Consider the following 12420-nt stretch of genomic DNA (forward strand, 5'->3'; position numbering starts at 1 on the left):
CATAAACTAAGTCATAATACTAAACTATCTAATTTTCCTTACCAAAAACCGGAATATTGGAGACAAGAGCGGGATTGAAACTCCTAAAACCAAACATAAAGAAACCATAAGTTTCCTAAAGAAAATAAGATGAAGAGAAGATCTAAACCATCGGGATAGAAACTTACCGAAAACTTTATGTTTCAAAGAAATTGAACACCTAACCAAAAGTCACTATCACACCAAAAATCACACAAAAACTTACTTCCCAAGTGTTTATAAAAGCTTTAGATTTGAAAGCTTTAACCCCAAAACCCTAGTGTTTCTCTCTAGAACGAACTTAGCAGCTTGAAGGCTTTGAACTGTGCTTGAATGATGAATAGAATGACTGAGGGAAGGGTCCTATTTATAGAGTTCAAGGAGTGAAACTAACTCCTTTAAAATAAATAAATGAATAAATTTGAATTATCTGTTCAACAGATGGCCAGAACTTGGTCAAAAACATTCAGGAACGAGTCAAGGTTGTTAGGGTTTGTTTCTAGTTCAAAATTTTACGAATAACTCAAATATGGCCACTAGAGCCGATATATCGCCCCTAACATGATCCTGAGGGTCTGTGGTTTCGTTCATGTGAAGTCGACGTGTTTTCCGTATCAATTATAGGCTATATATCGGCTCTTATAGCTGCGATATATCGTCATACGCTAATATTTCAAACACATTTTTGCAGATTTCAGGATAATTTGAAATTGATTAAAACTACTTTGACTGAGTAAAACACGATCCTAACAGATAATGGAAGGTTCTAGAGCTTCCAGATCTTTCTTTTAATTAAACTATTCATAAAAAAAATACTTAAATCCTTAATAAACATGCTTGTGACAAGTGTCACGTTCTTAATTATGATTATATTCATTAATCAAACCTTATGATAAAATTAATATTTCTAAACCATAGGTTAAACTTATAAAATCAATAACTATTTCTATGAGTTTCTAACTAAATCCCGGCTTTGACCAATATCGACTAAAACTAAAACTCAGTAAACAAAAAACCCTTAAAACTTGGCTTGATAGAATTAAGCTACTCAAATTCCATTTGTTCCCAAGCTAAAATAATCAACAAATCAAAATATGGGATACTGTCATTGCCTTGACAATAATGCGATAAGCCAATTGAAGCAATTTTATTTGGCAAAAACATAAATAACACCTATAAAATTCGTCATCAGATATATTTTATATGACAAAGTCAAAATTGGAAAATATCACAAAGTTTTTTTAAAAAAAAAATATATATGAGAATTCAAGTAAAAATCTCTAATCTATTTCTAATTTTTCTACATTTTTTATTCTATTTTATTTAATTTATGATTATTAAATAATTAAAAAACAAAATATCTAAAATCATCAATAACGACAATGCGTCATCCATAACTCTTTTTTTTTAATATTATTAATAACTAATTTTCTAATAATTATTATAATAACTCAACCATATATAAATTCACATTTATCTTGAAGATTTTCCAATTCATAATAATATTTTTATTGTTTCATATTTCAAATTCAAAATTTAAAGAATCTTATTATTTATAAATAACTAATTTTATAGTAATTATAATAATAAATAATCATATATAATTGACATTTATTTCAAAAAAATTCATCTGTATTTATCTTTTTATTGTTCTAACATTTCAAATTTAAAATAAAAATATTTTTATTTATATTTAAATAAAATATTTAGGAGTAACTAATTTTTTTTTAATAATTATAATAATAAATGAATCATATATAAATTGACATTTATCTTCAAGATTTATTGTTTTGTTATTTCAAATTTAAAATCAAAATATTTTAATAATTAAAAATATCAATATGTATACACGTGATATTAATTTGATTAAGAATATTATTAATTAAATTAAAAAAATATTTATTTAAAAAAATGAATGATTGTGCAAAAGGTCATGATTTATACATTTTCTACCCTAAAAATATAAAAATCTTAAAAAAATTATATAATAAACAAAAAAAAAACAACGCAAAATGTATAAAATAATACTAATGTTAAATAAAAGCGCACATACAACAAGTAGTTTAAATTTTATTTTTGGCACTTTAATTATTCATAATTTCTTGAAAACCTGGAGGATGCTCGCTATATAATGAACATTATCATGCAAAATATTTTATGGTCAAGACGCTTTTAGGTATTCATATAAAAAGCATGTTGTACGAATAGAGTGAAAAAAAATCTCTTACACACAATCTGCCAAAAATTATTTTAAAATATACATGTTATTAATAATTGCAAAAAACTTCACAAAATGAAGCTATGTTTTCTAGTTAAAAATAGAGTGATGCTATTCATCACGATAGAATTTATCTCTCGATCTGTGTCCAATGTATATAGAGTCCCTCCCACATAACCAAATTTTTATACTTAAAATGCTTTTTTATTTTATTAAAATATTACTGACATTTGAAATACTTGTTGCCTGGACCCACTTATTTAACCATTCTCATCTCTTCTTCTTCCTTGTATTAACCTTCTCTTCTTCTTTCATTTTCTCTCCCACCCGTTTATTTTTTTTCTTCATCTTTTATCTCATTTTGAATTTCCCCAACAAAACTTTGAATAAAAAATTCAACAGAACTTTCAACTTTTGTCTCATTACTAAAAGTATTTATTATTTAGATTGGAAAGAATTAAAAAAAAAACTAAGCAATTTTGAAAGCCTACTGTTGTGTTCTTTTAGAGCAAAGCAAATGTAACTTTTAAGAAAAAAATATAGAAAGAAAGAAAGAGTTTCAGAATTTTACTAAATTTTTGGTCTGAATTGAATAAACGTTTTAAACTTCATTTTGAGATTTGCATATTTTACCGTTATTTATAAGGCAATATAAGTTTTTTATTTTTATTTCTTAACAATAGAGCATTAGAAGTGTGGGTTTGACTAGGAAAATGAAAGTGTAAAATTATATATAGTGGATTTGTGTTAATAATAATAATAATAATAGAGAATGAGAGGAAGACAATTATATAGCATAAGGTTATATATGTATAAAAAAGACAGTTTTGGAAGTATGGGGGATCTGATAGAATCAACCACAGTAGCCAAATGGAGAGATTAGTGTATCAAAATCATAATTAGATGGGCTAAATATTTTTTTATAAAAGAGGCAAAAAGATGAGACTTGGGTCTCTTCACCAAAAAGACTGTTTTTGTGTTTTTTTAATTAGATAGCCAAATGGAAAGATTAGTGTATCAAAATCATAATTAGATGGGCTCCAATGAATTGACATCTCAATCTCTCTCACTATTTGGAGCACATTTTGCAAATCTATATCACATATAATCCCCCATTAATTTGTTAATCATACCAAAACTATTTTTTTACAAGATATTGGGTTCATCATATTGGCAAGCCATGTTAACTTATTTTTAATCAACAATTACATGAAAAACCACATATAAAGATTTAATTGCTATTGTTTAACAATATTAGAGTTCATTTGGAATACACGTGTTATTATCCTAAATTGTATTGTATAATATTATATTAGATAGTATTGTATTATATAGTACTATATTTAGTATTGATTTGTATACATATGAATATATAATATTTAAATAAAAGTTAATAACAAATATAATAGTTTATAAAAATATGTTATACAAAAGAATCTAATATAATATTATACTATACAATATAATAGGGGACATCAAATCAAATGCGCCCTAAAGACTTAATTCCTATATTTTGTAGTCCATGGACCAAAATACTAAACAAAGTTTACACTACTACAAAATTTGGCTTTCCCGACACCCAACCACGACAGTCAACTCTGTTGACTGTCGTAATTGCTTAGCGGGACTCTACGCCGACAGTTAAAAACTGTAGGCATAGAGACCAACGCTGACAACTAATAACTGTCACTGTTGCTTTTGACTGTCGCTATTGACCCCAACGCCGACAGTTAATTCGAGAGTAATGTCGACAGTTAAAATATGTCGCTATTGACACCAACACCGACAGTTGATTCGAGACTAATGTCGACAGTTAAAATGTGTCGCTATTGACTCCAACGCCGACAGTTAATTCAAGACCAATGCCGACAGTTATAAAATGTCGCCAAAATTCAAATAAAAATTTAAAAATATAATTAATGAAAAATAAAATTTTAAAAATAAAATAAATTATGTAAATATGTATTTATTAAAAACTTTTAAAACTAGATTTTTTTTATTTCTAAATTTGTCATATTATTAACTTTTGTATTTATAATAATTTTTATATTAAATTTTAAATTAATTATGATATTAAGAGTAACAATACTTTAATTTAATTTAACTATTATTATTTAACATATTTATAAAATTAGTATTAGTTACATTAAAATTTAGAAATAGAGAATACATTTTAAAGCGTTTTACTTTAAGAGAGAGGCCTATTTCGCGCGAAAACAAAAAGAAAAACCCCAATTTTTTTGGTTTTCCCTCTGATATTTTTCCTCTGTCTCAGACCCATACCCCAAATGACTCCGTACCCCTCTCTCTCCTCTCAGACCCCGTACCCCGAACCCCAAACCCCAAACCCCGAACCTCTAACCTCTGCAAGTCTCCCTCTCTCTTCTCTCAGACCTCAAACCCCAAACCGCAAATGACTGAACCCCAAACCTCTGTAAGTCTCCCTCTCTCTTCTCTTAGACCGATCATCCTCTCGAGCAACAGAGACCTCCGATCATCCTCCGACTAATGTCGACAGTTAAAATGTGTCGCTATTGACTCCAACGCCGACAGTTAATTCAAGACCAATGCCGACAGTTATAAAATGTCGCCAAAATTCAAATAAAAATTTAAAAATATAATTAATGAAAAATAAAATTTTAAAAATAAAATAAATTATGTAAATATGTATTTATTAAAAACTTTTAAAACTAGATTTTTTTTATTTCTAAATTTGTCATATTATTAACTTTTGTATTTATAATAATTTTTATATTAAATTTTAAATTAATTATGATATTAAGAGTAACAATACTTTAATTTAATTTAACTATTATTATTTAACATATTTATAAAATTAGTATTAGTTACATTAAAATTTAGAAATAGAGAATACATTTTAAAGCGTTTTACTTTAAGAGAGAGGCCTATTTCGCGCGAAAACAAAAAGAAAAACCCCAATTTTTTTGGTTTTCCCTCTGATATTTTTCCTCTGTCTCAGACCCATACCCCAAATGACTCCGTACCCCTCTCTCTCCTCTCAGACCCCGTACCCCGAACCCCAAACCCCAAACCCCGAACCTCTAACCTCTGCAAGTCTCCCTCTCTCTTCTCTCAGACCTCAAACCCCAAACCGCAAATGACTGAACCCCAAACCTCTGTAAGTCTCCCTCTCTCTTCTCTTAGACCGATCATCCTCTCGAGCAACAGAGACCTCCGATCATCCTCTCGACAGCTCCATCCTCTCGGGCAGCTCCATCGTAGGCGGTGTCCCCACCTCTCCGATCATCGTAGGCGGCAGGTATATATATATTTGTTTGTTTTATTTTTAATATTGTTAACTTAATTTATATATATATTCATTTCTAAGCTCTTGGCTGTGATTCTAAAATAAGGTCCTAGAGTTTGTAGCCGAAGGTCTAGTTTTTAGGCTCATGAGGTCTCTAGGATTTTTCCCATGGTTGGTGTAGTGGATTCAAGGCTTACTTTGCTGCTCCCAATTGATTGGTGTAGTGTTTTGACAACTGAATTGATTTGGGTTCTAGAACAAGTTAGGTTTGTTAATAATTTTGGCCTTGGAAGCAAGGATGCTAGTTCCATTTTTTGTTTTAGTTTTGTTCTTTATGAGTTTTGGTTTGGTCACTGCACTGATGATGACTTATCCTAGTTCTGTGATAAAGAGAAGTGGCATCCTGATAATCTTAAAATTTAAGTCTAAAACGTTTAAGAGCCTCATTAGAAACATCAACTAAAAATAAAAGCAGTGTATCTTGTTTGTTTATTTTGAGTCCTGTTTTGTGCCTATTTTTATGGTTAATCTCTGTTTTGAGTCTTTTGTTCTGTTTTGTGCCTATATTTATGTTTTACTGCTTATTTTACCAGCTGACCAGAGTGAGTTGGAAAGAACATAAGCAAGAATAAGTGTTGCTGCTTCCTTAAATCTCCCAGCCTTCTCAAGAAAATCTATCACAACTAGTATATCTCCTCTGAGGTATTGTGTTGGTATGAGTAATAAATTAAATTTAATAAAATAAGTTTTTGTCGTGTCTTTTGGTGTCTATTTGTAGAGAGAAAAGAGCATAGACAGGTTTATGGTCTGAGAACTTTGACTCCTCTTCCATGCCACATTTGTTTCATTCCTTCAGTTAGTAGCTTTTATAAAAATAGAAAGAAAAAAACTATTTTGCTAAACACCCACATATATATAGTCTTATCAATACAACCCTTAATGCCTTAATGCACATGCTTACTACTCCACTATTATTAGTACTCTTGTAATGAAAATGTTGGGTTCTTCATGTTACTTTTATTTATTTAGTCAATGATAGTTTTCACATGCACTGTTATCAATTGCATAATATTAATTTGGTCTATACATATATCTCATGTGTACAAAGAATATTATTGAAAATAACTACACTCAATAATAAGTGGTGAGTATAGGTTGCAAGCTTCAACTAGACTAGGTAATATCCTTCAGCATTTGTGCTCATTCAACTTGGACTGACTTACATTTTTCCATAAAAAAAAAAAGCAGTAAAATTGAAGTATAATAATGAATTTGTTTACCTTGATATCATTTATTTTAAAGAAATTTCTTTACTTTAAATCAAACTTCTTATACCAAGAAAACTTTTTTTTTCCCATTCTGTATGAATCAATTTTTTGTTGTATTAGATTAAATACTAGTTTTAAGAACTTGATTGGGTCTGTAATTAAAGGCATGAAGATGGTAATTCTTGCACGAACTTTGACAAAAAAAAAACTTGGAATTTTTTTTTTACAAAGATTAAGTATTTTACAATTGGTTTAAAATGGGTCATTGCGTGTTGTTGTGGCTGTTCAATCTTCAGCATTGTGTATTCTTATATAGTTATATGAAGTATGGACCATTATAATATCCTCTATATTGAATATTCAACAACCTCTTGTAGATGCTGTGCATTACAAAAATGAAGATGTGATCAAACTTTTAGAGGAACATGGTGCAAAGCCTTCGGTATGTCTTGCGTCTTCTCTAGTGCCAGTGGCTTATATTATCATTCTTTTGACAAAATAAAAGCATGTTGCAAATTTTTAATTTTGAACTTTACTGTGTTAGATGGCTCATCACATGCACGTTAAAAATGCACGCGAAGTCCCCGAGTATGAGATCGATCCCAAGGAGCTTGTTTTATCTCTGAAAATGATAACCAAGGTAATTTACTTACCTTTTATTGATTGGTAGTAAACTAATATTGTCTTGTTGGTTACTCAACTGTATTAAAGGCAAATTATCTGTTTTGATAGAATGAAATATGAATACGAGGTGTTTGAATTAATGTATCTGAACGTATATAACTCACCATGATTACTTTACTGCTCATTTGTCTGGTTTGAATTTCATATACTTTTTGTGAAACAAGAAAAATTTGTTTGAAATAAAGGAATGGAAGAAATCAGATTGCTTGGATTGGGTTATATTCAATAAGTCTTACTTTGTGTTTATGTTTTTGGGTGCTTCTTTTTTATTGCTTTTCTTATCTGAAGAATCAGATTGCTCTAGATTGCTTTGCTTGTTTGTCTGGGAAGATTTATGTGCTTCAATTCTGTGATTAAAGAATACAGAATGGTATTTGGGCTAAGTTTAATATTTTGTTCCTAATTAATGTCAAATTTAAAGACTATTACAAAATATTAACAAATATCTAACTAATGGGTTGTAGCTACTGGATCCATGAAGACTAAATAATATATGTTCAATTAATTTTTAAGAAACAATTTTTTTAGGATTTTTTTGTTTAAATGTGTCTACATATCTTTGTTCAATCTAAGTTTCGGTTTCATTATCTAAATTACACAATATAAGATACTTTTGTTTAAACAATCTTTTATTGTTTATGTATTCATATTTTGTTTATTAATATAATTTGAATGAAATATCTCAATAAATGTAGTTTTGGATTGCGATTTTTTTCTTCTGTTTTTGCTGGAAATAGTGTTCGACTGGAATTAATGCCTCTCCCTGTAAGTTTTTTTTTTCTTTTTGTGGGTGGCTTTGATTCTAGAAGCCTACCCCAAGTGTACGCTTGGTTTATTTTTTTTTTTAATAATTTATATCGACCATTTTTTGTTGCTCTGGGTTGTTGTGTTTAGTTCTTTATTGTCTCAGATTTGGGGAGTTGTTTCCATCTCTCTCTCTCTCTCTCGTGCTCTCTTTTTCTCTCCCAGCCTCTCCATCTCTTCATCTTCTTCGTCTCACTTGCATGAGCGACAAGGCTCACAAATGGGCAGAGGTCGAATAGGCGGCCACAAACAGATAGAGATCGAAGGTGGGCTCACGAACAAGGAGATGGCGGTGGACGAACAGCAGACGAATCCAACACATGGGTGAGTTCTTCTTCTGTTTTTGTGGCTGGGTTTTTTCTGGGTTTTTCTTTGTTTACACTTGTGGTTGTTGTTTGTAGGTAGGTTTCATGGTGGCTGAGCTTAGGAGGCTTGACGGTGGCTTGGGTGGTGGCTCGTTAGTTCAGCTTAGAAGCAAAACCTCAAGAATGGTACAACTTTTTTCTTCTTCTTCCAATTTCACTTGTTTATGTTGTGCTTAATATATTGTTCACACTGGATTGTGTTTGTCATTTTTAGATAAAATTTATTATTTAATATATAACTGTTAATTAAAATGTTATTTGATTACAATATAAAAATAAATTCAAAGATTTATGCTATTTTGGTCTAGTGTTGTAATGCTTTTATGGAAGAGGATGTTTTTGGAGATGGGTTTATTTTGGTTATTGGATTAAACTGACTTGAAGATTTTCTATCTTTTTTATTTGAATTTTTTGGCTGTCTATCTTGTTTTGGTTTGTTTTGATTAATTAAATTTTTTTGATTATATGTACACACACATTGTATGTAATCATTTCTATATGTACAAAAAAAAGGGTCCAATTCAGTTAAGATTTATTGTACCTCTTTCTCAATATTAATTGCTTGTTAGTTAATGCTATTAGTTAATTCAAGGAGTAATATGAATGATGGTTTTTAATGCTATATTTCGTTTTATCTGCTTTATGGCCCTGTCAAGTCCCTTCGTTTGTTTGATTTAAGTAAATCTGAGTTGCAGATTCTACAGTTTAATTTCATCATTTACATGGTTTTAATGAGAGGATTGTTCCTATATATATTATTTAATTAGGCTTATTTGTATTCTCTGAATCATCATTATATGTTTTGGGGTAACTTCACATATGTTTTGTTTTACATAGTCTTTAAATATGTTTTGGTGTCTAACTTCTTATATTACCTAATTGCATGTCTGATTGTATACTAGAGGAAGGGTTTGATTGTTTCTTTATATTATCTAATTGCATGTCTGTATACTAGAGAAAGGATTTGATTGTTTATTGTTTGGATGGGTTTGATTGTTTCTTTTATCATATCTTGTTTATATATTGATGAGTTTAATTAATTAGTTTGGTGGATGTGAAACCATGTATGTTATTACTGTTATTTTTTTCCTGGTTTTTGTTTTTTGTTTTAGAGAGACAACATTAGTATCACTTTGTTCTACTATCAATTTTGAAACATTTTTTTTTATGGTTTGAAGTTATATAGATGCATCTTTCTTCCATTATTATCTTTTAGTATACTACATACCATAAAAGATTTAAAAATAATCATTCAGTAGAAACCACCTCAATTTTGCTTTTAGATTTTATGGCTTATCTTCCTCTGTTTTTGTTACATTATTTCCATTTGAGTTTTTATAAAACCAAGGCTTTGGTGGTTTGTTTTGTGGCTTTGAGTTTCTCAGATTGGTGTGTGGGGCTTTAAATTATTTATAGCTCATCTTTTTTGCTGTGATGTATTATTATTTTTCCTTTTGTGTTCTTAGCTTTAATTTTGCTCTATGTCAGGATATCTTGGAGTGGAGCGCTAAGTGGCAGATTGTGCCTTTCAGTGGCGAAGGGAGGCTTTGTTTGTAGATTGGAGCTATTGGTGACAGACTGCAGTGGTTGGTGATGAATATAGATTGGTGATGAATATAGACTTTGCAAACTCTTGTTAAGGTATATCCATGATTTTGCAATTATTACTATAGTTGTGTAATTTTTTTCTGATTTGGGTAATAGTTTTTTTTTTTAGATTTTTTACATTTGAATATGTGTTTGACAACATATATATATTTATATAAATGTGTGTTTGAATCTATTTTTTATATTTTCTCTGGTTGTTTATAGTGTTGTGAATCTGATAATTGATCTATTTTGTTATAACTTTTGTAATGTTTGAATATGTTTAGGATATCTGATCCATGATTCTATTTTGTGATTAATTTTTTTGTTTCGAGTATTTTCTTAATCTGTTCTTTGATTTTATGTCCAATTATTTTTCAGATCTGTTTTTTGATACTAATTTCACTGAGTAATTTTAGATCTGATTAAATTATTTGTTTTTGTGTAAGTTTTTTTTTATTATACTAAGTGATCATTTGGAGTTTGTACCAGCACTTCAGTTTCATATTTTATTAATGAATCAACATCCATAGCCTTTTCCATTTGTTGCTTCTTGATACTTCATAGCTTCTTCATAAGGAACTAAAGAGCTACAACTCTTAGTGTTTCAGGAACTAAAGAGAAAGAGTTGCTGCACTCAAGTCACTTCAACGTAAACTTGAGAAATACAAGACAGAGTTGACAAATCATATTAGAATACTCGAGTGTACTTATAACTTGTTCATGTTGCACAAAACTAATTACTTATAAATTGAGATTATATTTGTACCAAGTTGATGAAATATATTTTGATTAAGTTTGTAATTTTTGTCTTTGTAATATGTAGATTTGGTTTATTTTTTGATTGTTGACTGTTGTTGTTGGTGTAATAAATTTATAAAATTCTTGAATAAAAATGTTTATAAGTTTATTTCTTTTATTAGAAAGTGTTAAAACTAATCAAATATAAATTTAATATTACCAATGTTAAATTAATTTAATTTTTGATGTGCACTCTTTTATTACATCATAGAGAGCCAATCACGACACTTAATAACTGTCAGTATTGCTAGCAACAGCGATATTTAAAAACTGTTGGCGTTGCTAGCAACAACGACACCTAAAACTGTCAGTGTTGCCAGCAACGACGACACTTAATAACTGTCGGCGTTGCTAGCAACGGCGATACCTATTAACTGTCGGCGTTGCCAGCAACAGTGACACGTATTAACTGTCGGCGTTGCCAGCAATAGCGACACTTATTAACTGTCGGCCTAGCTACCCCTACGCTGGCATAGGCAAATACGACAGCTAGTCGACTGTCGTCGTTGCTCAATAGCGACAGTTAAAAACTGTCGAGAAAACCCATTTTTGTAGTAGTGTTAAAGAGTTTTCATGCTAAAAAAACCCTAATTATAAAATATAATATGCCATTCTCTAATATATTTCTTCAATACAAGCTATGATAATAATCTTAATGTGCGTGCTTTGTTAAAAATTAATGTCATGCTTCAGTTTGGGCTTATTAAATAAAATGAAAACTCACCCATTAATATACATATTTTATAAAAATAGTTGAGCTAAGAAAAGAGAAGTTAACAAAAGAAAAAACATATATTCATATTAGGGAAAATATTATTTGGGACCAGTATTTTTTCCGAAAACGTAATTAGTCCTTGTGTTATGTTAAATGATAATTCAGATCATGTATTATACCAAATGGATAAAAATAGTACCTTAGATTCGATTTTGGTCAAAATATTTTCAATTGTAAGATCAATTATTGAGTCGTTGGTGATGCGATGGGTTGAGAGAAGCAAAGAGGATGGTCCATGAACTGAAAATGAAAGATTATATTTAAAAATATATTGACCAAAATTGGGTCTAGGATACTATATATTTTGATCCATTTTGTAAAACACAAAGTTTGAATTGTTATTTATTAAAATACAGGGATTGATCACATATTCAGGAAAAATAATGGACAAAACTAGTATTTTCCCTTCATATTATTAATTATATACATTTAATGTATTTGGACATTATTCATTCATATATTTTTTTTGGGTTGTTATACATACCAAAAAAAAAAAATTCTTTTATGAATTTAGCCAGAATACTACTTTATACAACTACAAGTATAACCTACCAGCTTGTGTTTTTTTTTTCCTTTTTTGGAATTTTACATGGATTAGGGCATTTCGCTAAAAAAAAGTCTTATACGGGGTT

At 29.5% G+C, this 12420-nt stretch overlaps 1 long non-coding RNA gene across 10 annotated transcripts; it reads left to right on the forward strand.

Annotated features, from left to right (window-relative positions):
* Positions 1 to 5179: 5179 nt before the first annotated feature.
* On the forward strand, positions 5180 to 11108 carry LOC133778136 (uncharacterized). Of its 10 annotated transcripts, none has more exons than XR_009869022.1 (9): positions 5183 to 5516; positions 6098 to 6206; positions 7150 to 7214; positions 7317 to 7412; positions 8152 to 8221; positions 8351 to 8584; positions 8662 to 8751; positions 10114 to 10266; positions 10816 to 11108. It is a non-coding gene; the product is annotated as an uncharacterized LOC133778136 (long non-coding RNA). The 10 variants fall into 10 exon arrangements; XR_009869024.1 differs by having other exon boundaries at positions 8367 to 8584; XR_009869026.1 differs by having other exon boundaries at positions 8426 to 8584.
* Positions 11109 to 12420: the final 1312 nt, after the last annotated feature.

The sequence above is a fragment of the Humulus lupulus genome, chromosome 5 (assembly GCF_963169125.1).
Source record: "Humulus lupulus chromosome 5, drHumLupu1.1, whole genome shotgun sequence".
NCBI classification, from domain to species: domain Eukaryota; kingdom Viridiplantae; phylum Streptophyta; class Magnoliopsida; order Rosales; family Cannabaceae; genus Humulus; species Humulus lupulus.